A 24,058-nucleotide genomic window follows, 5' to 3' on the forward strand; every position below is an offset into this window, starting at 1 on the left:
CACTCGAGACTGAAAGCGATGTTTGCCTAGTATGACTTGCGCGCTTTGGAGTGAGTAAGCGGGATCGTGGTGGCGGACAGAGTTCAGCGTTGGCGCCAGATTCGGCCCTAAAGTTGCGTGGAGGAGAAGTATTTCTGGACGCATACACACGTAGTGGATCGTTGAGGTATGTCCGGTATGGTTTAGTGGCTAGGATACCTGGCTTTCACCCAGGAGGCCCGGGTTCGATCCCGGTACCTGAACGTGAATTTTCGGGGCTGAGATGAGAAAACTTCTCACGGCCGTTTTTCGTCTTCGTGGAGCTGCTGCTCTGGGTTCCAGGTATAAGGTGAGAGAAAGTCAAGAAAAAGAGATACATCCTCACGTTAATGGCGGGGCCGTTTTGAAGGGAGAGGAGACGGTTTTGCGGTTTTGGACTGCTGATGCGACAGTGTTGCATTGCCCGTTAGCTCAGTGGGCTATAGCGTCGTGCTAGTAACGCGTAGGTCATGGGTTCCATCCCTCCACGGGCCATTCCATTTTCTCCCCTAATAGGAAATGCTGTCTCCTGCGAGACTCTGCCAGGCAGATTCTAAATGATGTGCACATCCAGCTAGAAGTCTGAACGTTTCGCTAAGGGGTTGCCAACGGCCAGCTCACTTTCGATTAATGAAGTTAAGCAGACGTTTGCGTGGTTAGTGAGTGGATGGGTGATCGTCCGGGAACTGTGCGTGCTATTGGACCCTTTCATTTCAACCCCCCCCCCCCTCCTCCTCTTGTGCTACAGTGTTGACGTGCTATGATGCCTCCCTAAGCAATTTAAATTACATTAACGAACATATGATCCAAAATTTAACTAGGCTGTTTGCAAAAAAGAGCGCAAGGAAAGTGCAAGAACGACTTTGGCAATAACAGAACCGTACGAATCAACAGATAATTTCTCAAATGTGTAGATAAGACTGTGGCGAAGCAGTGAGATTTCCGAAATTTGTAAATGAAAGTTTAGCTTTTCGTATTGAAAAGGAAAAGTACTCTTGATTACCTTATTTCTCGCAGCCGATTGTCGTACTTCTCCTGTCATATCGGCCCCACCGCCGAGCGGCAGCGAGCGGCAGTCGAGCAAAGTCGGGCCAAGTCGACACACGATTGAAGTGAAATCAATCCACTTAGCTGGAACGAGGCAGGAGACGAGGAGATACTACCTGTGCCGCGACACGTGGCAATTTCGAGGATCGAATGGTCTTGAACACATACTATTGCGCTACGCAAAAATGACAAATCCTCCTGCGGTCGCCAGGAATCGAACCCGGATTAACTGCTTGGGAAGAAACCATGCTGACCGTTACACCCACCACCGCATTGCGCTGCATTCTTCCTGTGTCGCGGTGCGTTGCCGCCCCTGCTGCCACCAGAGGCTCAAGCGACCCTGCTGCAGGCCCTCTGCCCTCCAGCACATCGGAACGCGGTGCCACGTTGCTTCCAGGGCGATGCACTGTAACTAGACGCAGCATTGACTTCCGCCGAGAAATCGACCATTTCATGCACGGCATGGTGGGAAAACAATTCTGAAATTAGAACTTCTTAGTGAGGCTGCGGTGGCGAGTATTCCTGTATGCCTCGGTGGCGCAGTGGGCTGCGCGTGTCATTATCTTAAGGGCGTACGTTCTATCCTCAACTCAGCCATCTCATTTTCTCTCCACGACGGTGAAAGGCACAGCATAGCTTTTGCGAGGTAAGGCCGTATTTGCCGTTTATTACCACCTAGGCTACTTTGCGTCAACGTGTGTTTTGTTTCCAGTTATTACTAATTACAGTTTTGCTAGTTGCACTCGAGACTGAAAGCGATGTTTGCCTAGTATGACTTGCGCGCTTTGGGAGTGAGTAAGCGGATCGTGGTGGCGGACAGAGTTCAGCGTTGGCGCCAGATTCGGCCCTAAAGTCGCGTGGAGGAGAAGTATTTCTGGACGCATACACACGTAGTGGATCGTTGAGGTATGTCCCGGTATGCTTTAGTGGCTAGGATACCTGGCTTTCACCCAGGAGGCCCGGGTTCGATTCCCGGTACCTGAACGTGAATTTTCGGGGCTGAGATGAGAAAACTTCTCACGGCCGTTTTTCGTCTTCGTGGAGCTGCTGCTCTGGGTTCCAGGTATAAGGTGAGAGAAAGTCAAGAAAAAGAGATACATCCTCACGTTAATGGCGGGGCCGTTTTGAAGGGAGAGGAGACGGTTTTGCGGTTTTGGACTGCTGATGCGACAGTGTTGCATTGCCGTTAGCTCAGTGGGCTATAGCGTCGTGCTAGTAACGCGTAGGTCATGGGTTCCATCCCTCCACGGCGCCAGTCCATTTTCTCCCCTAATAGGAAATGCTGTCTCCTGCGAGACTCTGCCAGGCAGATTCTAAATGATGTGCACATCCAGCTAGAAGTCTGAACGTTTCGCTAAGGGGTTGCCAACGGCCAGCTCACTTTCGATAATGAAGTTAAGCAGACGTTTGCGTGGTTAGTGAGTGGATGGGTGATCGTCCGGGAACTGTGCGTGCTATTGGACCCTTTCATTTCAACCCCCCCCCCCCCTCCTCCTCTTGTGCTACAGTGTTGACGTGCTATGATGCCTCCCTAAGCAATTTAAATTACGTTAACGAACATATGATCCAAAATTTAACTAGGCTGTTTGCAAAAGAGCGCAAGGAAAGTGCAAGAACGACTTTGGCAATAACAGAACCGTACGAATCAACAGATAATTTCTCAAATGTGTAGATAACACTGTGGCGAAGCAGTGAGATTTCCGAAATTTGTAAATGAAAGTTTAGCTTTTCGTATTGAAAAGGAAAAGTACTCTTGATTACCTTATTTCTCGCAGCCGATTGTCGTACTTCTCCTGTCATATCGGCCCCACCGCCGAGCGGCAGCGAGCGGCAGTCGAGCAAAGTCGGGCCAAGTCGACACACGATGAAGTGAAATCAATCCACTTAGCTGGAACGAGGCAGGAGACGAGGAGATACTACCTGTGCCGCGACACGTGGCAATTTCGAGGATCGAATGGTCTTGAACACATACTATTGCGCTACGCAAAAATGACAAATCCTCCTGCGGTCGCCAGGAATCGAACCCGGATTAACTGCTTGGGAAGAAACCATGCTGACCGTTACACCACCACCGCATTGCGCTGCATTCTTCCTGTGTCGCGGTGCGTTGCCGCCCCCTGCTGCCACCAGAGGCTCAAGCGACCCTGCTGCAGGCCTCTGCCCTCCAGCACATCGGAACGCGGTGCCACGTTGCTTCCAGGGCGATGCACTGTAACTAGACGCAGCATTGACTTCCGCCGAGAAATCGACCATTTCATGCACGGCATGGTGGGAAAACAATTCTGAAATTAGAACTTCTTAGTGAGGCTGCGGTGGCGAGTATTCCTGTATGCCTCGGTGGCGCAGTGGGCTGCGCGTGTCATTATCTTAAGGGCGTACGTTCTATCCTCAACTCAGCCATCTCATTTTCTCTCCACGACGGTGAAAGGCACAGCATAGCTTTGCGAGGTAAGGCCGTATTTTGCCGTTTATTACCACCTAGGCTACTTTGCGTCAACGTGTGTTTGTTTCCAGTTATTACTAATTACAGTTTTGCTAGTTGCACTCGAGACTGAAAGCGATGTTTGCCTAGTATGACTTGCGCGCTTTGGGAGTGAGTAAGCGGGATCGTGGTGGCGGACAGAGTTCAGCGTTGGCGCCAGATTCGGCCCTAAAGTCGCGTGGAGGAGAAGTATTTCTGGACGCATACACACGTAGTGGATCGTTGAGGTATGTCCGTATGCTTTAGTGGCTAGGATACCTGGCTTTCACCCAGGAGGCCCGGGTTCGATTCCCGGTACCTGAACGTGAATTTTCGGGGCTGAGATGAGAAAACTTCTCACGGCCGTTTTTCGTCTTCGTGGAGCTGCTGCTCTGGGTTCAGGTATAAGGTGAGAGAAAGTCAAGAAAAAGAGATACATCCTCACGTTAATGGCGGGGGCCGTTTTGAAGGGAGAGGAGACGGTTTTGCGGTTTTGGACTGCTGATGCGACAGTGTTGCATTGCCCGTTAGCTCAGTGGGCTATAGCGTCGTGCTAGTAACGCGTAGGTCATGGGTTCCATCCCTCCACGGGCCATTCCATTTTCTCCCCTAATAGGAAATGCTGTCTCCTGCGAGACTCTGCCAGGCAGATTCTAAATGATGTGCACATCCAGCTAGAAGTCTGAACGTTTCGCTAAGGGGTTGCCAACGGCCAGCTCACTTTCGATTAATGAAGTTAAGCAGACGTTTGCGTGGTTAGTGAGTGGATGGGTGATCGTCCGGGAACTGTGCGTGCTATTGGACCCTTTCATTTCAACCCCCCCCCCCCTCCTCCTCTTGTGCTACAGTGTTGACGTGCTATGATGCCTCCCTAAGCAATTTAAATTACGTTAACGAACATATGATCCAAAATTTAACTAGGCTGTTTGCAAAAAGAGCGCAAGGAAAGTGCAAGAACGACTTTGGCAATAACAGAACCGTACGAATCAACAGATAATTTCTCAAATGTGTAGATAACACTGTGGCGAAGCAGTGAGATTTCCGAAATTTGTAAATGAAAGTTTAGCTTTTCGTATTGAAAAGGAAAAGTACTCTTGATTACCTTATTTCTCGCAGCCGATTGTCGTACTTCTCCTGTCATATCGGCCCCCACCGCCGAGCGGCAGCGAGCGGCAGTCGAGCAAAGTCGGGCCAAGTCGACACACGATGAAGTGAAATCAATCCACTTAGCTGGAACGAGGCAGGAGACGAGGAGATACTACCTGTGCCGCGACACGTGGCAATTTCGAGGATCGAATGGTCTTGAACACATACTATTGCGCTACGCAAAAATGACAAATCCTCCTGCGGTCGCCAGGAATCGAACCCGGATTAACTGCTTGGGAAGAAACCATGCTGACCGTTACACCACCACCGCATTGCGCTGCATTCTTCCTGTGTCGCGGTGCGTTGCCGCCCCTGCTGCCACCAGAGGCTCAAGCGACCCTGCTGCAGGCCCTCTGCCCTCCAGCACATCGGAACGCGGTGCCACGTTGCTTCCAGGGCGATGCACTGTAACTAGACGCAGCATTGACTTCCGCCGAGAAATCGACCATTTCATGCACGGCATGGTGGGAAAACAATTCTGAAATTAGAACTTCTTAGTGAGGCTGCGGTGGCGAGTATTCCTGTATGCCTCGGTGGCGCAGTGGGCTGCGCGTGTCATTATCTTAAGGGCGTACGTTCTATCCTCAACTCAGCCATCTCATTTTCTCTCCACGACGGTGAAAGGCACAGCATAGCTTTTGCGAGGTAAGGCCGTATTTGCCGTTTATTACCACCTAGGCTACTTTGCGTCAACGTGTGTTTGTTTCCAGTTATTACTAATTACAGTTTTGCTAGTTGCACTCGAGACTGAAAGCGATGTTTGCCTAGTATGACTTGCGCGCTTTGGGAGTGAGTAAGCGGGATCGTGGTGGCGGACAGAGTTCAGCGTTGGCGCCAGATTCGGCCCTAAAGTCGCGTGGAGGAGAAGTATTTCTGGACGCATACACACGTAGTGGATCGTTGAGGTATGTCCGGTATGCTTTAGTGGCTAGGATACCTGGCTTTCACCCAGGAGGCCCGGGTTCGATTCCCGGTACCTGAACGTGAATTTTCGGGGCTGAGATGAGAAAACTTCTCACGGCCGTTTTTCGTCTTCGTGGAGCTGCTGCTCTGGGTTCCAGGTATAAGGTGAGAGAAAGTCAAGAAAAAGAGATACATCCTCACGTTAATGGCGGGGCCGTTTTGAAGGAGAGGAGACGGTTTTGCGGTTTTGGACTGCTGATGCGACAGTGTTGCATTGCCCGTTAGCTCAGTGGGCTATAGCGTCGTGCTAGTAACGCGTAGGTCATGGGTTCCATCCCTCCACGGGCCATTCCATTTTCTCCCCTAATAGGAAATGCTGTCTCCTGCGAGACTCTGCCAGGCAGATTCTAAATGATGTGCACATCCAGCTAGAAGTCTGAACGTTCGCTAAGGGGTTGCCAACGGCCAGCTCACTTTCGATTAATGAAGTTAAGCAGACGTTTGCGTGGTTAGTGAGTGGATGGGTGATCGTCCGGGAACTGTGCGTGCTATTGGACCCTTTCATTTCAACCCCCCCCCCTCCTCCTCTTGTGCTACAGTGTTGACGTGCTATGATGCCTCCCTAAGCAATTTAAATTACGTTAACGAACATATGATCCAAAATTTAACTAGGCTGTTTGCAAAAAGAGCGCAAGGAAAGTGCAAGAACGACTTTGGCAATAACAGAACCGTACGAATCACAGATAATTTCTCAAATGTGTAGATAACACTGTGGGCGAAGCAGTGAGATTTCCGAAATTTGTAAATGAAAGTTTAGCTTTTCGTATTGAAAAGGAAAAGTACTCTTGATTACCTTATTTCTCGCAGCCGATTGTCGTACTTCTCCTGTCATATCGGCCCCCACCGCCGAGCGGCAGCGAGCGGCAGTCGAGCAAAGTCGGGCCAAGTCGACACACGATGAAGTGAAATCAATCCACTTAGCTGGAACGAGGCAGGAGACGAGGAGATACTACCTGTGCCGCGACACGTGGCAATTTCGAGGATCGAATGGTCTTGAACACATACTATTGCGCTACGCAAAAATGACAAATCCTCCTGCGGTCGCCAGGAATCGAACCCGGATTAACTGCTTGGGAAGAAACCATGCTGACCGTTACACCACCACCGCATTGCGCTGCATTCTTCCTGTGTCGCGGTGCGTTGCCGCCCCTGCTGCCACCAGAGGCTCAAGCGACCCTGCTGCAGGCCCCTCTGCCCTCCAGCACATCGGAACGCGGTGCCACGTTGCTTCCAGGGCGATGCACTGTAACTAGACGCAGCATTGACTTCCGCCGAGAAATCGACCATTTCATGCACGGCATGGTGGGAAAACAATTCTGAAATTAGAACTTCTTAGTGAGGCTGCGGTGGCGAGTATTCCTGTATGCCTCGGTGGCGCAGTGGGCTGCGCGTGTCATTATCTTAAGGGCGTACGTTCTATCCTCAACTCAGCCATCTCATTTTCTCTCCACGACGGTGAAAGGGCACAGCATAGCTTTTGCGAGGTAAGGCCGTATTTGCCGTTTATTACCACCTAGGCTACTTTGCGTCAACGTGTGTTTGTTTCCAGTTATTACTAATTACAGTTTTGCTAGTTGCACTCGAGACTGAAAGCGATGTTTGCCTAGTATGACTTGCGCGCTTTGGGAGTGAGTAAGCGGGATCGTGGTGGCGGACAGAGTTCAGCGTTGGCGCCAGATTCGGCCCTAAAGTCGCGTGGAGGAGAAGTATTTCTGGACGCATACACACGTAGTGGATCGTTGAGGTATGTCCGGTATGCTTTAGTGGCTAGGATACCTGGCTTTCACCCAGGAGGCCCGGGTTCGATTCCCGGTACCTGAACGTGAATTTTCGGGGCTGAGATGAGAAAACTTCTCACGGCCGTTTTTCGTCTTCGTGGAGCTGCTGCTCTGGGTTCCAGGTATAAGGTGAGAGAAAGTCAAGAAAAAGAGATACATCCTCACGTTAATGGCGGGGCCGTTTTGAAGGGAGAGGAGACGGTTTTGCGGTTTTGGACTGCTGATGCGACAGTGTTGCATTGCCCGTTAGCTCAGTGGGCTATAGCGTCGTGCTAGTAACGCGTAGGTCATGGGTTCCATCCCTCCACGGGCCATTCCATTTTCTCCCCTAATAGGAAATGCTGTCTCCTGCGAGACTCTGCCAGGCAGATTCTAAATGATGTGCACATCCAGCTAGAAGTCTGAACGTTTCGCTAAGGGGTTGCCAACGGCCAGCTCACTTTCGATTAATGAAGTTAAGCAGACGTTTGCGTGGTTAGTGAGTGGATGGGTGATCGTCCGGGAACTGTGCGTGCTATTGGACCCTTTCATTTCAACCCCCCCCCCCTCCTCCTCTTGTGCTACAGTGTTGACGTGCTATGATGCCTCCCTAAGCAATTTAAATTACGTTAACGAACATATGATCCAAAATTTAACTAGGCTGTTTGCAAAAAGAGCGCAAGGAAAGTGCAAGAACGACTTTGGCAATAACAGAACCGTACGAATCAACAGATAATTTCTCAAATGTGTAGATAACACTGTGGCGAAGCAGTGAGATTTCCGAAATTTGTAAATGAAAGTTTAGCTTTTCGTATTGAAAAGGAAAAGTACTCTTGATTACCTTATTTCTCGCAGCCGATTGTCGTACTTCTCCTGTCATATCGGCCCCACCGCCGAGCGGCAGCGAGCGGCAGTCGAGCAAAGTCGGGCCAAGTCGACACACGATGAAGTGAAATCAATCCACTTAGCTGGAACGAGGCAGGAGACGAGGAGATACTACCTGTGCCGCGACACGTGGCAATTTCGAGGATCGAATGGTCTTGAACACATACTATTGCGCTACGCAAAAATGACAAATCCTCCTGCGGTCGCCAGGAATCGAACCCGGATTAACTGCTTGGGAAGAAACCATGCTGACCGTTACACCACCACCGCATTGCGCTGCATTCTTCCTGTGTCGCGGTGCGTTGCCGCCCCTGCTGCCACCAGAGGCTCAAGCGACCCTGCTGCAGGCCCTCTGCCCTCCAGCACATCGGAACGCGGTGCCACGTTGCTTCCAGGGCGATGCACTGTAACTAGACGCAGCATTGACTTCCGCCGAGAAATCGACCATTTCATGCACGGCATGGTGGGAAAACAATTCTGAAATTAGAACTTCTTAGTGAGGCTGCGGTGGCGAGTATTCCTGTATGCCTCGGTGGCGCAGTGGGCTGCGCGTGTCATTATCTTAAGGGCGTACGTTCTATCCTCAACTCAGCCATCTCATTTTCTCTCCACGACGGTGAAAGGCACAGCATAGCTTTTGCGAGGTAAGGCCGTATTTGCCGTTTATTACCACCTAGGCTACTTTGCGTCAACGTGTGTTTGTTTCCAGTTATTACTAATTACAGTTTTGCTAGTTGCACTCGAGACTGAAAGCGATGTTTGCCTAGTATGACTTGCGCGCTTTGGGAGTGAGTAAGCGGGATCGTGGTGGCGGACAGAGTTCAGCGTTGGCGCCAGATTCGGCCCTAAAGTCGCGTGGAGGAGAAGTATTTCTGGACGCATACACACGTAGTGGATCGTTGAGGTATGTCCGGTATGCTTTAGTGGCTAGGATACCTGGCTTTCACCCAGGAGGCCCGGGTTCGATTCCCGGTACCTGAACGTGAATTTTCGGGGCTGAGATGAGAAAACTTCTCACGGCCGTTTTTCGTCTTCGTGGAGCTGCTGCTCTGGGTTCCAGGTATAAGGTGAGAGAAAGTCAAGAAAAAGAGATACATCCTCACGTTAATGGCGGGGCCGTTTTGAAGGGAGAGGAGACGGTTTTGCGGTTTTGGACTGCTGATGCGACAGTGTTGCATTGCCCGTTAGCTCAGTGGGCTATAGCGTCGTGCTAGTAACGCGTAGGTCATGGGTTCCATCCCTCCACGGGCCATTCCATTTTCTCCCCTAATAGGAAATGCTGTCTCCTGCGAGACTCTGCCAGGCAGATTCTAAATGATGTGCACATCCAGCTAGAAGTCTGAACGTTTCGCTAAGGGGTTGCCAACGGCCAGCTCACTTTCGATTAATGAAGTTAAGCAGACGTTTGCGTGGTTAGTGAGTGGATGGGTGATCGTCCGGGAACTGTGCGTGCTATTGGACCCTTTCATTTCAACCCCCCCCCCCCTCCTCCTCTTGTGCTACAGTGTTGACGTGCTATGATGCCTCCCTAAGCAATTTAAATTACGTTAACGAACATATGATCCAAAATTTAACTAGGCTGTTTGCAAAAAGAGCGCAAGGAAAGTGCAAGAACGACTTTGGCAATAACAGAACCGTACGAATCAACAGATAATTTCTCAAATGTGTAGATAAGACTGTGGCGAAGCAGTGAGATTTCCGAAATTTGTAAATGAAAGTTTAGCTTTTCGTATTGAAAAGGAAAAGTACTCTTGATTACCTTATTTCTCGCAGCCGATTGTCGTACTTCTCCTGTCATATCGGCCCCACCGCCGAGCGGCAGCGAGCGGCAGTCGAGCAAAGTCGGGCCAAGTCGACACACGATGAAGTGAAATCAATCCACTTAGCTGGAACGAGGCAGGAGACGAGGAGATACTACCTGTGCCGCGACACGTGGCAATTTCGAGGATCGAATGGTCTTGAACACATACTATTGCGCTACGCAAAAATGACAAATCCTCCTGCGGTCGCCAGGAATCGAACCCGGATTAACTGCTTGGGAAGAAACCATGCTGACCGTTACACCACCACCGCATTGCGCTGCATTCTTCCTGTGTCGCGGTGCGTTGCCGCCCCTGCTGCCACCAGAGGCTCAAGCGACCCTGCTGCAGGCCCTCTGCCCTCCAGCACATCGGAACGCGGTGCCACGTTGCTTCCAGGGCGATGCACTGTAACTAGACGCAGCATTGACTTCCGCCGAGAAATCGACCATTTCATGCACGGCATGGTGGGAAAACAATTCTGAAATTAGAACTTCTTAGTGAGGCTGCGGTGGCGAGTATTCCTGTATGCCTCGGTGGCGCAGTGGGCTGCGCGTGTCATTATCTTAAGGGCGTACGTTCTATCCTCAACTCAGCCATCTCATTTTCTCTCCACGACGGTGAAAGGCACAGCATAGCTTTTGCGAGGTAAGGCCGTATTTGCCGTTTATTACCACCTAGGCTACTTTGCGTCAACGTGTGTTTGTTTCCAGTTATTACTAATTACAGTTTTGCTAGTTGCACTCGAGACTGAAAGCGATGTTTGCCTAGTATGACTTGCGCGCTTTGGGAGTGAGTAAGCGGGATCGTGGTGGCGGACAGAGTTCAGCGTTGGCGCCAGATTCGGCCCTAAAGTCGCGTGGAGGAGAAGTATTTCTGGACGCATACACACGTAGTGGATCGTTGAGGTATGTCCGGTATGCTTTAGTGGCTAGGATACCTGGCTTTCACCCAGGAGGCCCGGGTTCGATTCCCGGTACCTGAACGTGAATTTTCGGGGCTGAGATGAGAAAACTTCTCACGGCCGTTTTTCGTCTTCGTGGAGCTGCTGCTCTGGGTTCCAGGTATAAGGTGAGAGAAAGTCAAGAAAAAGAGATACATCCTCACGTTAATGGCGGGGCCGTTTTGAAGGGAGAGGAGACGGTTTTGCGGTTTTGGACTGCTGATGCGACAGTGTTGCATTGCCCGTTAGCTCAGTGGGCTATAGCGTCGTGCTAGTAACGCGTAGGTCATGGGTTCCATCCCTCCACGGGCCATTCCATTTTCTCCCCTAATAGGAAATGCTGTCTCCTGCGAGACTCTGCCAGGCAGATTCTAAATGATGTGCACATCCAGCTAGAAGTCTGAACGTTTCGCTAAGGGGTTGCCAACGGCCAGCTCACTTTCGATTAATGAAGTTAAGCAGACGTTTGCGTGGTTAGTGAGTGGATGGGTGATCGTCCGGGAACTGTGCGTGCTATTGGACCCTTTCATTTCAACCCCCCCCCCCTCCTCCTCTTGTGCTACAGTGTTGACGTGCTATGATGCCTCCCTAAGCAATTTAAATTACGTTAACGAACATATGATCCAAAATTTAACTAGGCTGTTTGCAAAAAGAGCGCAAGGAAAGTGCAAGAACGACTTTGGCAATAACAGAACCGTACGAATCAACAGATAATTTCTCAAATGTGTAGATAACACTGTGGCGAAGCAGTGAGATTTCCGAAATTTGTAAATGAAAGTTTAGCTTTTCGTATTGAAAAGGAAAAGTACTCTTGATTACCTTATTTCTCGCAGCCGATTGTCGTACTTCTCCTGTCATATCGGCCCCACCGCCGAGCGGCAGCGAGCGGCAGTCGAGCAAAGTCGGGCCAAGTCGACACACGATGAAGTGAAATCAATCCACTTAGCTGGAACGAGGCAGGAGACGAGGAGATACTACCTGTGCCGCGACACGTGGCAATTTCGAGGATCGAATGGTCTTGAACACATACTATTGCGCTACGCAAAAATGACAAATCCTCCTGCGGTCGCCAGGAATCGAACCCGGATTAACTGCTTGGGAAGAAACCATGCTGACCGTTACACCACCACCGCATTGCGCTGCATTCTTCCTGTGTCGCGGTGCGTTGCCGCCCCTGCTGCCACCAGAGGCTCAAGCGACCCTGCTGCAGGCCCTCTGCCCTCCAGCACATCGGAACGCGGTGCCACGTTGCTTCCAGGGCGATGCACTGTAACTAGACGCAGCATTGACTTCCGCCGAGAAATCGACCATTTCATGCACGGCATGGTGGGAAAACAATTCTGAAATTAGAACTTCTTAGTGAGGCTGCGGTGGCGAGTATTCCTGTATGCCTCGGTGGCGCAGTGGGCTGCGCGTGTCATTATCTTAAGGGCGTACGTTCTATCCTCAACTCAGCCATCTCATTTTCTCTCCACGACGGTGAAAGGCACAGCATAGCTTTTGCGAGGTAAGGCCGTATTTGCCGTTTATTACCACCTAGGCTACTTTGCGTCAACGTGTGTTTGTTTCCAGTTATTACTAATTACAGTTTTGCTAGTTGCACTCGAGACTGAAAGCGATGTTTGCCTAGTATGACTTGCGCGCTTTGGGAGTGAGTAAGCGGGATCGTGGTGGCGGACAGAGTTCAGCGTTGGCGCCAGATTCGGCCCTAAAGTCGCGTGGAGGAGAAGTATTTCTGGACGCATACACACGTAGTGGATCGTTGAGGTATGTCCGGTATGCTTTAGTGGCTAGGATACCTGGCTTTCACCCAGGAGGCCCGGGTTCGATTCCCGGTACCTGAACGTGAATTTTCGGGGCTGAGATGAGAAAACTTCTCACGGCCGTTTTTCGTCTTCGTGGAGCTGCTGCTCTGGGTTCCAGGTATAAGGTGAGAGAAAGTCAAGAAAAAGAGATACATCCTCACGTTAATGGCGGGGCCGTTTTGAAGGGAGAGGAGACGGTTTTGCGGTTTTGGACTGCTGATGCGACAGTGTTGCATTGCCCGTTAGCTCAGTGGGCTATAGCGTCGTGCTAGTAACGCGTAGGTCATGGGTTCCATCCCTCCACGGGCCATTCCATTTTCTCCCCTAATAGGAAATGCTGTCTCCTGCGAGACTCTGCCAGGCAGATTCTAAATGATGTGCACATCCAGCTAGAAGTCTGAACGTTTCGCTAAGGGGTTGCCAACGGCCAGCTCACTTTCGATTAATGAAGTTAAGCAGACGTTTGCGTGGTTAGTGAGTGGATGGGTGATCGTCCGGGAACTGTGCGTGCTATTGGACCCTTTCATTTCAACCCCCCCCCCCTCCTCCTCTTGTGCTACAGTGTTGACGTGCTATGATGCCTCCCTAAGCAATTTAAATTACGTTAACGAACATATGATCCAAAATTTAACTAGGCTGTTTGCAAAAAGAGCGCAAGGAAAGTGCAAGAACGACTTTGGCAATAACAGAACCGTACGAATCAACAGATAATTTCTCAAATGTGTAGATAACACTGTGGCGAAGCAGTGAGATTTCCGAAATTTGTAAATGAAAGTTTAGCTTTTCGTATTGAAAAGGAAAAGTACTCTTGATTACCTTATTTCTCGCAGCCGATTGTCGTACTTCTCCTGTCATATCGGCCCCACCGCCGAGCGGCAGCGAGCGGCAGTCGAGCAAAGTCGGGCCAAGTCGACACACGATGAAGTGAAATCAATCCACTTAGCTGGAACGAGGCAGGAGACGAGGAGATACTACCTGTGCCGCGACACGTGGCAATTTCGAGGATCGAATGGTCTTGAACACATACTATTGCGCTACGCAAAAATGACAAATCCTCCTGCGGTCGCCAGGAATCGAACCCGGATTAACTGCTTGGGAAGAAACCATGCTGACCGTTACACCACCACCGCATTGCGCTGCATTCTTCCTGTGTCGCGGTGCGTTGCCGCCCCTGCTGCCACCAGAGGCTCAAGCGACCCTGCTGCAGGCCCTCTGCCCTCCAGCACATCGGAACGCGGTGCCACGTTGCTTCCAGGGCGATGCACTGTAACTAGACGCAGCATTGACTTCCGCCGAGAAATCGACCATTTCATGCACGGCATGGTGGGAAAACAATTCTGAAATTAGAACTTCTTAGTGAGGCTGCGGTGGCGAGTATTCCTGTATGCCTCGGTGGCGCAGTGGGCTGCGCGTGTCATTATCTTAAGGGCGTACGTTCTATCCTCAACTCAGCCATCTCATTTTCTCTCCACGACGGTGAAAGGCACAGCATAGCTTTTGCGAGGTAAGGCCGTATTTGCCGTTTATTACCACCTAGGCTACTTTGCGTCAACGTGTGTTTGTTTCCAGTTATTACTAATTACAGTTTTGCTAGTTGCACTCGAGACTGAAAGCGATGTTTGCCTAGTATGACTTGCGCGCTTTGGGAGTGAGTAAGCGGGATCGTGGTGGCGGACAGAGTTCAGCGTTGGCGCCAGATTCGGCCCTAAAGTCGCGTGGAGGAGAAGTATTTCTGGACGCATACACACGTAGTGGATCGTTGAGGTATGTCCGGTATGCTTTAGTGGCTAGGATACCTGGCTTTCACCCAGGAGGCCCGGGTTCGATTCCCGGTACCTGAACGTGAATTTTCGGGGCTGAGATGAGAAAACTTCTCACGGCCGTTTTTCGTCTTCGTGGAGCTGCTGCTCTGGGTTCCAGGTATAAGGTGAGAGAAAGTCAAGAAAAAGAGATACATCCTCACGTTAATGGCGGGGCCGTTTTGAAGGGAGAGGAGACGGTTTTGCGGTTTTGGACTGCTGATGCGACAGTGTTGCATTGCCCGTTAGCTCAGTGGGCTATAGCGTCGTGCTAGTAACGCGTAGGTCATGGGTTCCATCCCTCCACGGGCCATTCCATTTTCTCCCCTAATAGGAAATGCTGTCTCCTGCGAGACTCTGCCAGGCAGATTCTAAATGATGTGCACATCCAGCTAGAAGTCTGAACGTTTCGCTAAGGGGTTGCCAACGGCCAGCTCACTTTCGATTAATGAAGTTAAGCAGACGTTTGCGTGGTTAGTGAGTGGATGGGTGATCGTCCGGGAACTGTGCGTGCTATTGGACCCTTTCATTTCAACCCCCCCCCCCTCCTCCTCTTGTGCTACAGTGTTGACGTGCTATGATGCCTCCCTAAGCAATTTAAATTACGTTAACGAACATATGATCCAAAATTTAACTAGGCTGTTTGCAAAAAGAGCGCAAGGAAAGTGCAAGAACGACTTTGGCAATAACAGAACCGTACGAATCAACAGATAATTTCTCAAATGTGTAGATAACACTGTGGCGAAGCAGTGAGATTTCCGAAATTTGTAAATGAAAGTTTAGCTTTTCGTATTGAAAAGGAAAAGTACTCTTGATTACCTTATTTCTCGCAGCCGATTGTCGTACTTCTCCTGTCATATCGGCCCCACCGCCGAGCGGCAGCGAGCGGCAGTCGAGCAAAGTCGGGCCAAGTCGACACACGATGAAGTGAAATCAATCCACTTAGCTGGAACGAGGCAGGAGACGAGGAGATACTACCTGTGCCGCGACACGTGGCAATTTCGAGGATCGAATGGTCTTGAACACATACTATTGCGCTACGCAAAAATGACAAATCCTCCTGCGGTCGCCAGGAATCGAACCCGGATTAACTGCTTGGGAAGAAACCATGCTGACCGTTACACCACCACCGCATTGCGCTGCATTCTTCCTGTGTCGCGGTGCGTTGCCGCCCCTGCTGCCACCAGAGGCTCAAGCGACCCTGCTGCAGGCCCTCTGCCCTCCAGCACATCGGAACGCGGTGCCACGTTGCTTCCAGGGCGATGCACTGTAACTAGACGCAGCATTGACTTCCGCCGAGAAATCGACCATTTCATGCACGGCATGGTGGGAAAACAATTCTGAAATTAGAACTTCTTAGTGAGGCTGCGGTGGCGAGTATTCCTGTATGCCTCGGTGGCGCAGTGGGCTGCGCGTGTCATTATCTTAAGGGCGTACGTTCTATCCTCAACTCAGCCATCTCATTTTCTCTCCACGACGGTGAAAGGCACAGCATAGCTTTTGCGAGGTAAGGCCGTATTTGCCGTTTATTACCACCTAGGCTACTTTGCGTCAACGTGTGTTTGTTTCCAGTTATTACTAATTACAGTTTTGCTAGTTGCACTCGAGACTGAAAGCGATGTTTGCCTAGTATGACTTGCGCGCTTTGGGAGTGAGTAAGCGGGATCGTGGTGGCGGACAGAGTTCAGCGTTGGCGCCAGATTCGGCCCTAAAGTCGCGTGGAGGAGAAGTATTTCTGGACGCATACACACGTAGTGGATCGTTGAGGTATGTCCGGTATGCTTTAGTGGCTAGGATACCTGGCTTTCACCCAGGAGGCCCGGGTTCGATTCCCGGTACCTGAACGTGAATTTTCGGGGCTGAGATGAGAAAACTTCTCACGGCCGTTTTTCGTCTTCGTGGAGCTGCTGCTCTGGGTTCCAGGTATAAGGTGAGAGAAAGTCAAGAAAAAGAGATACATCCTCACGTTAATGGCGGGGCCGTTTTGAAGGGAGAGGAGACGGTTTTGCGGTTTTGGACTGCTGATGCGACAGTGTTGCATTGCCCGTTAGCTCAGTGGGCTATAGCGTCGTGCTAGTAACGCGTAGGTCATGGGTTCCATCCCTCCACGGGCCATTCCATTTTCTCCCCTAATAGGAAATGCTGTCTCCTGCGAGACTCTGCCAGGCAGATTCTAAATGATGTGCACATCCAGCTAGAAGTCTGAACGTTTCGCTAAGGGGTTGCCAACGGCCAGCTCACTTTCGATTAATGAAGTTAAGCAGACGTTTGCGTGGTTAGTGAGTGGATGGGTGATCGTCCGGGAACTGTGCGTGCTATTGGACCCTTTCATTTCAACCCCCCCCCCCCTCCTCCTCTTGTGCTACAGTGTTGACGTGCTATGATGCCTCCCTAAGCAATTTAAATTACGTTAACGAACATATGATCCAAAATTTAACTAGGCTGTTTGCAAAAAGAGCGCAAGGAAAGTGCAAGAACGACTTTGGCAATAACAGAACCGTACGAATCAACAGATAATTTCTCAAATGTGTAGATAAGACTGTGGCGAAGCAGTGAGATTTCCGAAATTTGTAAATGAAAGTTTAGCTTTTCGTATTGAAAAGGAAAAGTACTCTTGATTACCTTATTTCTCGCAGCCGATTGTCGTACTTCTCCTGTCATATCGGCCCCACCGCCGAGCGGCAGCGAGCGGCAGTCGAGCAAAGTCGGGCCAAGTCGACACACGATGAAGTGAAATCAATCCACTTAGCTGGAACGAGGCAGGAGACGAGGAGATACTACCTGTGCCGCGACACGTGGCAATTTCGAGGATCGAATGGTCTTGAACACATACTATTGCGCTACGCAAAAATGACAAATCCTCCTGCGGTCGCCAGGAATCGAACCCGGATTAACTGCTTGGGAAGAAACCATGCTGACCGTTACACCACCACCGCATTGCGCTGCATTCTTCCTGTGTCGCGGTGCGTTGCCGCCCCTGCTGCCACCAGAGGCTCAAGCGACCCTGCTGCAGGCCCTCTGCCCTCCAGCACATCGGAACGCGGTGCCACGTTGCTTCCAGGGCGATGCACTGTAACTAGACGCAGCATTGACTTCCGCCGAGAAATCGACCATTTCATGCACGGCATGGTGGGAAAACAATTCTGAAATTAGAACTTCTTAGTGAGGCTGCGGTGGCGAGTATTCCTGTATGCCTCGGTGGCGCAGTGGGCTGCGCGTGTCATTATCTTAAGGGCGTACGTTCTATCCTCAACTCAGCCATCTCATTTTCTCTCCACGACGGTGAAAGGCACAGCATAGCTTTTGCGAGGTAAGGCCGTATTTGCCGTTTATTACCACCTAGGCTACTTTGCGTCAACGTGTGTTTGTTTCCAGTTATTACTAATTACAGTTTTGCTAGTTGCACTCGAGACTGAAAGCGATGTTTGCCTAGTATGACTTGCGCGCTTTGGGAGTGAGTAAGCGGGATCGTGGTGGCGGACAGAGTTCAGCGTTGGCGCCAGATTCGGCCCTAAAGTCGCGTGGAGGAGAAGTATTTCTGGACGCATACACACGTAGTGGATCGTTGAGGTATGTCCGGTATGCTTTAGTGGCTAGGATACCTGGCTTTCACCCAGGAGGCCCGGGTTCGATTCCCGGTACCTGAACGTGAATTTTCGGGGCTGAGATGAGAAAACTTCTCACGGCCGTTTTTCGTCTTCGTGGAGCTGCTGCTCTGGGTTCCAGGTATAAGGTGAGAGAAAGTCAAGAAAAAGAGATACATCCTCACGTTAATGGCGGGGCCGTTTTGAAGGGAGAGGAGACGGTTTTGCGGTTTTGGACTGCTGATGCGACAGTGTTGCATTGCCCGTTAGCTCAGTGGGCTATAGCGTCGTGCTAGTAACGCGTAGGTCATGGGTTCCATCCCTCCACGGGCCATTCCATTTTCTCCCCTAATAGGAAATGCTGTCTCCTGCGAGACTCTGCCAGGCAGATTCTAAATGATGTGCACATCCAGCTAGAAGTCTGAACGTTTCGCTAAGGGGTTGCCAACGGCCAGCTCACTTTCGATTAATGAAGTTAAGCAGACGTTTGCGTGGTTAGTGAGTGGATGGGTGATCGTCCGGGAACTGTGCGTGCTATTGGACCCTTTCATTTCAACCCCCCCCCCTCCTCCTCTTGTGCTACAGTGTTGACGTGCTATGATGCCTCCCTAAGCAATTTAAATTACGTTAACGAACATATGATCCAAAATTTAACTAGGCTGTTTGCAAAAAGAGCGCAAGGAAAGTGCAAGAACGACTTTGGCAATAACAGAACCGTACGAATCAACAGATAATTTCTCAAATGTGTAGATAACACTGTGGCGAAGCAGTGAGATTTCCGAAATTTGTAAATGAAAGTTTAGCTTTTCGTATTGAAAAGGAAAAGTACTCTTGATTACCTTATTTCTCGCAGCCGATTGTCGTACTTCTCCTGTCATATCGGCCCCACCGCCGAGCGGCAGCGAGCGGCAGTCGAGCAAAGTCGGGCCAAGTCGACACACGATGAAGTGAAATCAATCCACTTAGCTGGAACGAGGCAGGAGACGAGGAGATACTACCTGTGCCGCGACACGTGGCAATTTCGAGGATCGAATGGTCTTGAACACATACTATTGCGCTACGCAAAAATGACAAATCCTCCTGCGGTCGCCAGGAATCGAACCCGGATTAACTGCTTGGGAAGAAACCATGCTGACCGTTACACCACCACCGCATTGCGCTGCATTCTTCCTGTGTCGCGGTGCGTTGCCGCCCCTGCTGCCACCAGAGGCTCAAGCGACCCTGCTGCAGGCCCTCTGCCCTCCAGCACATCGGAACGCGGTGCCACGTTGCTTCCAGGGCGATGCACTGTAACTAGACGCAGCATTGACTTCCGCCGAGAAATCGACCATTTCATGCACGGCATGGTGGGAAAACAATTCTGAAATTAGAACTTCTTAGTGAGGCTGCGGTGGCGAGTATTCCTGTATGCCTCGGTGGCGCAGTGGGCTGCGCGTGTCATTATCTTAAGGGCGTACGTTCTATCCTCAACTCAGCCATCTCATTTTCTCTCCACGACGGTGAAAGGCACAGCATAGCTTTTGCGAGGTAAGGCCGTATTTGCCGTTTATTACCACCTAGGCTACTTTGCGTCAACGTGTGTTTGTTTCCAGTTATTACTAATTACAGTTTTGCTAGTTGCACTCGAGACTGAAAGCGATGTTTGCCTAGTATGACTTGCGCGCTTTGGGAGTGAGTAAGCAGGATCGTGGTGGCGGACAGAGTTCAGCGTTGGCGCCAGATTCGGCCCTAAAGTCGCGTGGAGGAGAAGTATTTCTGGACGCATACACACGTAGTGGATCGTTGAGGTATGTCCGGTATGCTTTAGTGGCTAGGATACCTGGCTTTCACCCAGGAGGCCCGGGTTCGATTCCCGGTACCTGAACGTGAATTTTCGGGGCTGAGATGAGAAAACTTCTCACGGCCGTTTTTCGTCTTCGTGGAGCTGCTGCTCTGGGTTCCAGGTATAAGGTGAGAGAAAGTCAAGAAAAAGAGATACATCCTCACGTTAATGGCGGGGCCGTTTTGAAGGGAGAGGAGACGGTTTTGCGGTTTTGGACTGCTGATGCGACAGTGTTGCATTGCCCGTTAGCTCAGTGGGCTATAGCGTCGTGCTAGTAACGCGTAGGTCATGGGTTCCATCCCTCCACGGGCCATTCCATTTTCTCCCCTAATAGGAAATGCTGTCTCCTGCGAGACTCTGCCAGGCAGATTCTAAATGATGTGCACATCCAGCTAGAAGTCTGAACGTTTCGCTAAGGGGTTGCCAACGGCCAGCTCACTTTCGATTAATGAAGTTAAGCAGACGTTTGCGTGGTTAGTGAGTGGATGGGTGATCGTCCGGGAACTGTGCGTGCTATTGGACCCTTTCATTTCAACCCCCCCCCCCTCCTCCTCTTGTGCTACAGTGTTGACGTGCTATGATGCCTCCCTAAGCAATTTAAATTACGTTAACGAACATATGATCCAAAATTTAACTAGGCTGTTTGCAAAAAGAGCGCAAGGAAAGTGCAAGAACGACTTTGGCAATAACAGAACCGTACGAATCAACAGATAATTTCTCAAATGTGTAGATAAGACTGTGGCGAAGCAGTGAGATTTCCGAAATTTGTAAATGAAAGTTTAGCTTTTCGTATTGAAAAGGAAAAGTACTCTTGATTACCTTATTTCTCGCAGCCGATTGTCGTACTTCTCCTGTCATATCGGCCCCACCGCCGAGCGGCAGCGAGCGGCAGTCGAGCAAAGTCGGGCCAAGTCGACACACGATGAAGTGAAATCAATCCACTTAGCTGGAACGAGGCAGGAGACGAGGAGATACTACCTGTGCCGCGACACGTGGCAATTTCGAGGATCGAATGGTCTTGAACACATACTATTGCGCTACGCAAAAATGACAAATCCTCCTGCGGTCGCCAGGAATCGAACCCGGATTAACTGCTTGGGAAGAAACCATGCTGACCGTTACACCACCACCGCATTGCGCTGCATTCTTCCTGTGTCGCGGTGCGTTGCCGCCCCTGCTGCCACCAGAGGCTCAAGCGACCCTGCTGCAGGCCCTCTGCCCTCCAGCACATCGGAACGCGGTGCCACGTTGCTTCCAGGGCGATGCACTGTAACTAGACGCAGCATTGACTTCCGCCGAGAAATCGACCATTTCATGCACGGCATGGTGGGAAAACAATTCTGAAATTAGAACTTCTTAGTGAGGCTGCGGTGGCGAGTATTCCTGTATGCCTCGGTGGCGCAGTGGGCTGCGCGTGTCATTATCTTAAGGGCGTACGTTCTATCCTCAACTCAGCCATCTCATTTTCTCTCCACGACGGTGAAAGGCACAGCATAGCTTTTGCGAGGTAAGGCCGTATTTGCCGTTTATTACCACCTAGGCTACTTTGCGTCAACGTGTGTTTGTTTCCAGTTATTACTAATTACAGTTTTGCTAGTTGCACTCGAGACTGAAAGCGATGTTTGCCTAGTATGACTTGCGCGCTTTGGGAGTGAGTAAGCGGGATCGTGGTGGCGGACAGAGTTCAGCGTTGGCGCCAGATTCGGCCCTAAAGTCGCGTGGAGGAGAAGTATTTCTGGACGCATACACACGTAGTGGATCGTTGAGGTATGTCCGGTATGCTTTAGTGGCTAGGATACCTGGCTTTCACCCAGGAGGCCCGGGTTCGATTCCCGGTACCTGAACGTGAATTTTCGGGGCTGAGATGAGAAAACTTCTCACGGCCGTTTTTCGTCTTCGTGGAGCTGCTGCTCTGGGTTCCAGGTATAAGGTGAGAGAAAGTCAAGAAAAAGAGATACATCCTCACGTTAATGGCGGGGCCGTTTTGAAGGGAGAGGAGACGGTTTTGCGGTTTTGGACTGCTGATGCGACAGTGTTGCATTGCCCGTTAGCTCAGTGGGCTATAGCGTCGTGCTAGTAACGCGTAGGTCATGGGTTCCATCCCTCCACGGGCCATTCCATTTTCTCCCCTAATAGGAAATGCTGTCTCCTGCGAGACTCTGCCAGGCAGATTCTAAATGATGTGCACATCCAGCTAGAAGTCTGAACGTTTCGCTAAGGGGTTGCCAACGGCCAGCTCACTTTCGATTAATGAAGTTAAGCAGACGTTTGCGTGGTTAGTGAGTGGATGGGTGATCGTCCGGGAACTGTGCGTGCTATTGGACCCTTTCATTTCAACCCCCCCCCCCCTCCTCCTCTTGTGCTACAGTGTTGACGTGCTATGATGCCTCCCTAAGCAATTTAAATTACGTTAACGAACATATGATCCAAAATTTAACTAGGCTGTTTGCAAAAAGAGCGCAAGGAAAGTGCAAGAACGACTTTGGCAATAACAGAACCGTACGAATCAACAGATAATTTCTCAAATGTGTAGATAACACTGTGGCGAAGCAGTGAGATTTCCGAAATTTGTAAATGAAAGTTTAGCTTTTCGTATTGAAAAGGAAAAGTACTCTTGATTACCTTATTTCTCGCAGCCGATTGTCGTACTTCTCCTGTCATATCGGCCCCACCGCCGAGCGGCAGCGAGCGGCAGTCGAGCAAAGTCGGGCCAAGTCGACACACGATGAAGTGAAATCAATCCACTTAGCTGGAACGAGGCAGGAGACGAGGAGATACTACCTGTGCCGCGACACGTGGCAATTTCGAGGATCGAATGGTCTTGAACACATACTATTGCGCTACGCAAAAATGACAAATCCTCCTGCGGTCGCCAGGAATCGAACCCGGATTAACTGCTTGGGAAGAAACCATGCTGACCGTTACACCACCACCGCATTGCGCTGCATTCTTCCTGTGTCGCGGTGCGTTGCCGCCCCTGCTGCCACCAGAGGCTCAAGCGACCCTGCTGCAGGCCCTCTGCCCTCCAGCACATCGGAACGCGGTGCCACGTTGCTTCCAGGGCGATGCACTGTAACTAGACGCAGCATTGACTTCCGCCGAGAAATCGACCATTTCATGCACGGCATGGTGGGAAAACAATTCTGAAATTAGAACTTCTTAGTGAGGCTGCGGTGGCGAGTATTCCTGTATGCCTCGGTGGCGCAGTGGGCTGCGCGTGTCATTATCTTAAGGGCGTACGTTCTATCCTCAACTCAGCCATCTCATTTTCTCTCCACGACGGTGAAAGGCACAGCATAGCTTTTGCGAGGTAAGGCCGTATTTGCCGTTTATTACCACCTAGGCTACTTTGCGTCAACGTGTGTTTGTTTCCAGTTATTACTAATTACAGTTTTGCTAGTTGCACTCGAGACTGAAAGCGATGTTTGCCTAGTATGACTTGCGCGCTTTGGGAGTGAGTAAGCGGGATCGTGGTGGCGGACAGAGTTCAGCGTTGGCGCCAGATTCGGCCCTAAAGTCGCGTGGAGGAGAAGTATTTCTGGACGCATACACACGTAGTGGATCGTTGAGGTATGTCCGGTATGCTTTAGTGGCTAGGATACCTGGCTTTCACCCAGGAGGCCCGGGTTCGATTCCCGGTACCTGAACGTGAATTTTCGGGGCTGAGATGAGAAAACTTCTCACGGCCGTTTTTCGTCTTCGTGGAGCTGCTGCTCTGGGTTCCAGGTATAAGGTGAGAGAAAGTCAAGAAAAAGAGATACATCCTCACGTTAATGGCGGGGCCGTTTTGAAGGGAGAGGAGACGGTTTTGCGGTTTTGGACTGCTGATGCGACAGTGTTGCATTGCCCGTTAGCTCAGTGGGCTATAGCGTCGTGCTAGTAACGCGTAGGTCATGGGTTCCATCCCTCCACGGGCCATTCCATTTTCTCCCCTAATAGGAAATGCTGTCTCCTGCGAGACTCTGCCAGGCAGATTCTAAATGATGTGCACATCCAGCTAGAAGTCTGAACGTTTCGCTAAGGGGTTGC

General features: G+C 50.7%; 11 non-coding genes across 11 annotated transcripts; all 11 read left to right on the forward strand.

The window, feature by feature from the left end:
- Window positions 1-5,582: 5,582 nt before the first annotated feature.
- On the forward strand, window positions 5,583-5,654 carry Trnae-uuc. Its single transcript has one exon. It is a non-coding gene; the product is annotated as a tRNA-Glu (tRNA).
- A 1,730-nt stretch (window positions 5,655-7,384) lies between these two features.
- On the forward strand, window positions 7,385-7,456 carry Trnae-uuc. The gene has a single exon. It is a non-coding gene; the product is annotated as a tRNA-Glu (tRNA).
- A 1,730-nt stretch (window positions 7,457-9,186) lies between these two features.
- Trnae-uuc lies at window positions 9,187-9,258 on the forward strand. Its single transcript has one exon. It is a non-coding gene; the product is annotated as a tRNA-Glu (tRNA).
- A 1,731-nt stretch (window positions 9,259-10,989) lies between these two features.
- Window positions 10,990-11,061, forward strand: Trnae-uuc. The gene has a single exon. It is a non-coding gene; the product is annotated as a tRNA-Glu (tRNA).
- A 1,730-nt stretch (window positions 11,062-12,791) lies between these two features.
- On the forward strand, window positions 12,792-12,863 carry Trnae-uuc. The gene has a single exon. It is a non-coding gene; the product is annotated as a tRNA-Glu (tRNA).
- Window positions 12,864-14,593: 1,730 nt separating this feature from the next.
- Window positions 14,594-14,665, forward strand: Trnae-uuc. Its single transcript has one exon. It is a non-coding gene; the product is annotated as a tRNA-Glu (tRNA).
- Window positions 14,666-16,395: 1,730 nt separating this feature from the next.
- Window positions 16,396-16,467, forward strand: Trnae-uuc. Its single transcript has one exon. It is a non-coding gene; the product is annotated as a tRNA-Glu (tRNA).
- A 1,731-nt stretch (window positions 16,468-18,198) lies between these two features.
- Window positions 18,199-18,270, forward strand: Trnae-uuc. Its single transcript has one exon. It is a non-coding gene; the product is annotated as a tRNA-Glu (tRNA).
- Window positions 18,271-19,999: 1,729 nt separating this feature from the next.
- Trnae-uuc lies at window positions 20,000-20,071 on the forward strand. The gene has a single exon. It is a non-coding gene; the product is annotated as a tRNA-Glu (tRNA).
- Window positions 20,072-21,801: 1,730 nt separating this feature from the next.
- Window positions 21,802-21,873, forward strand: Trnae-uuc. Its single transcript has one exon. It is a non-coding gene; the product is annotated as a tRNA-Glu (tRNA).
- A 1,731-nt stretch (window positions 21,874-23,604) lies between these two features.
- Trnae-uuc lies at window positions 23,605-23,676 on the forward strand. Its single transcript has one exon. It is a non-coding gene; the product is annotated as a tRNA-Glu (tRNA).
- The last annotated feature ends 382 nt before the right edge of the window (window positions 23,677-24,058 follow it).

The sequence above is a fragment of the Schistocerca piceifrons genome, unplaced genomic scaffold, assembly GCF_021461385.2.
Source record: "Schistocerca piceifrons isolate TAMUIC-IGC-003096 unplaced genomic scaffold, iqSchPice1.1 HiC_scaffold_1253, whole genome shotgun sequence".
NCBI lineage: Eukaryota > Metazoa > Arthropoda > Insecta > Orthoptera > Acrididae > Schistocerca > Schistocerca piceifrons.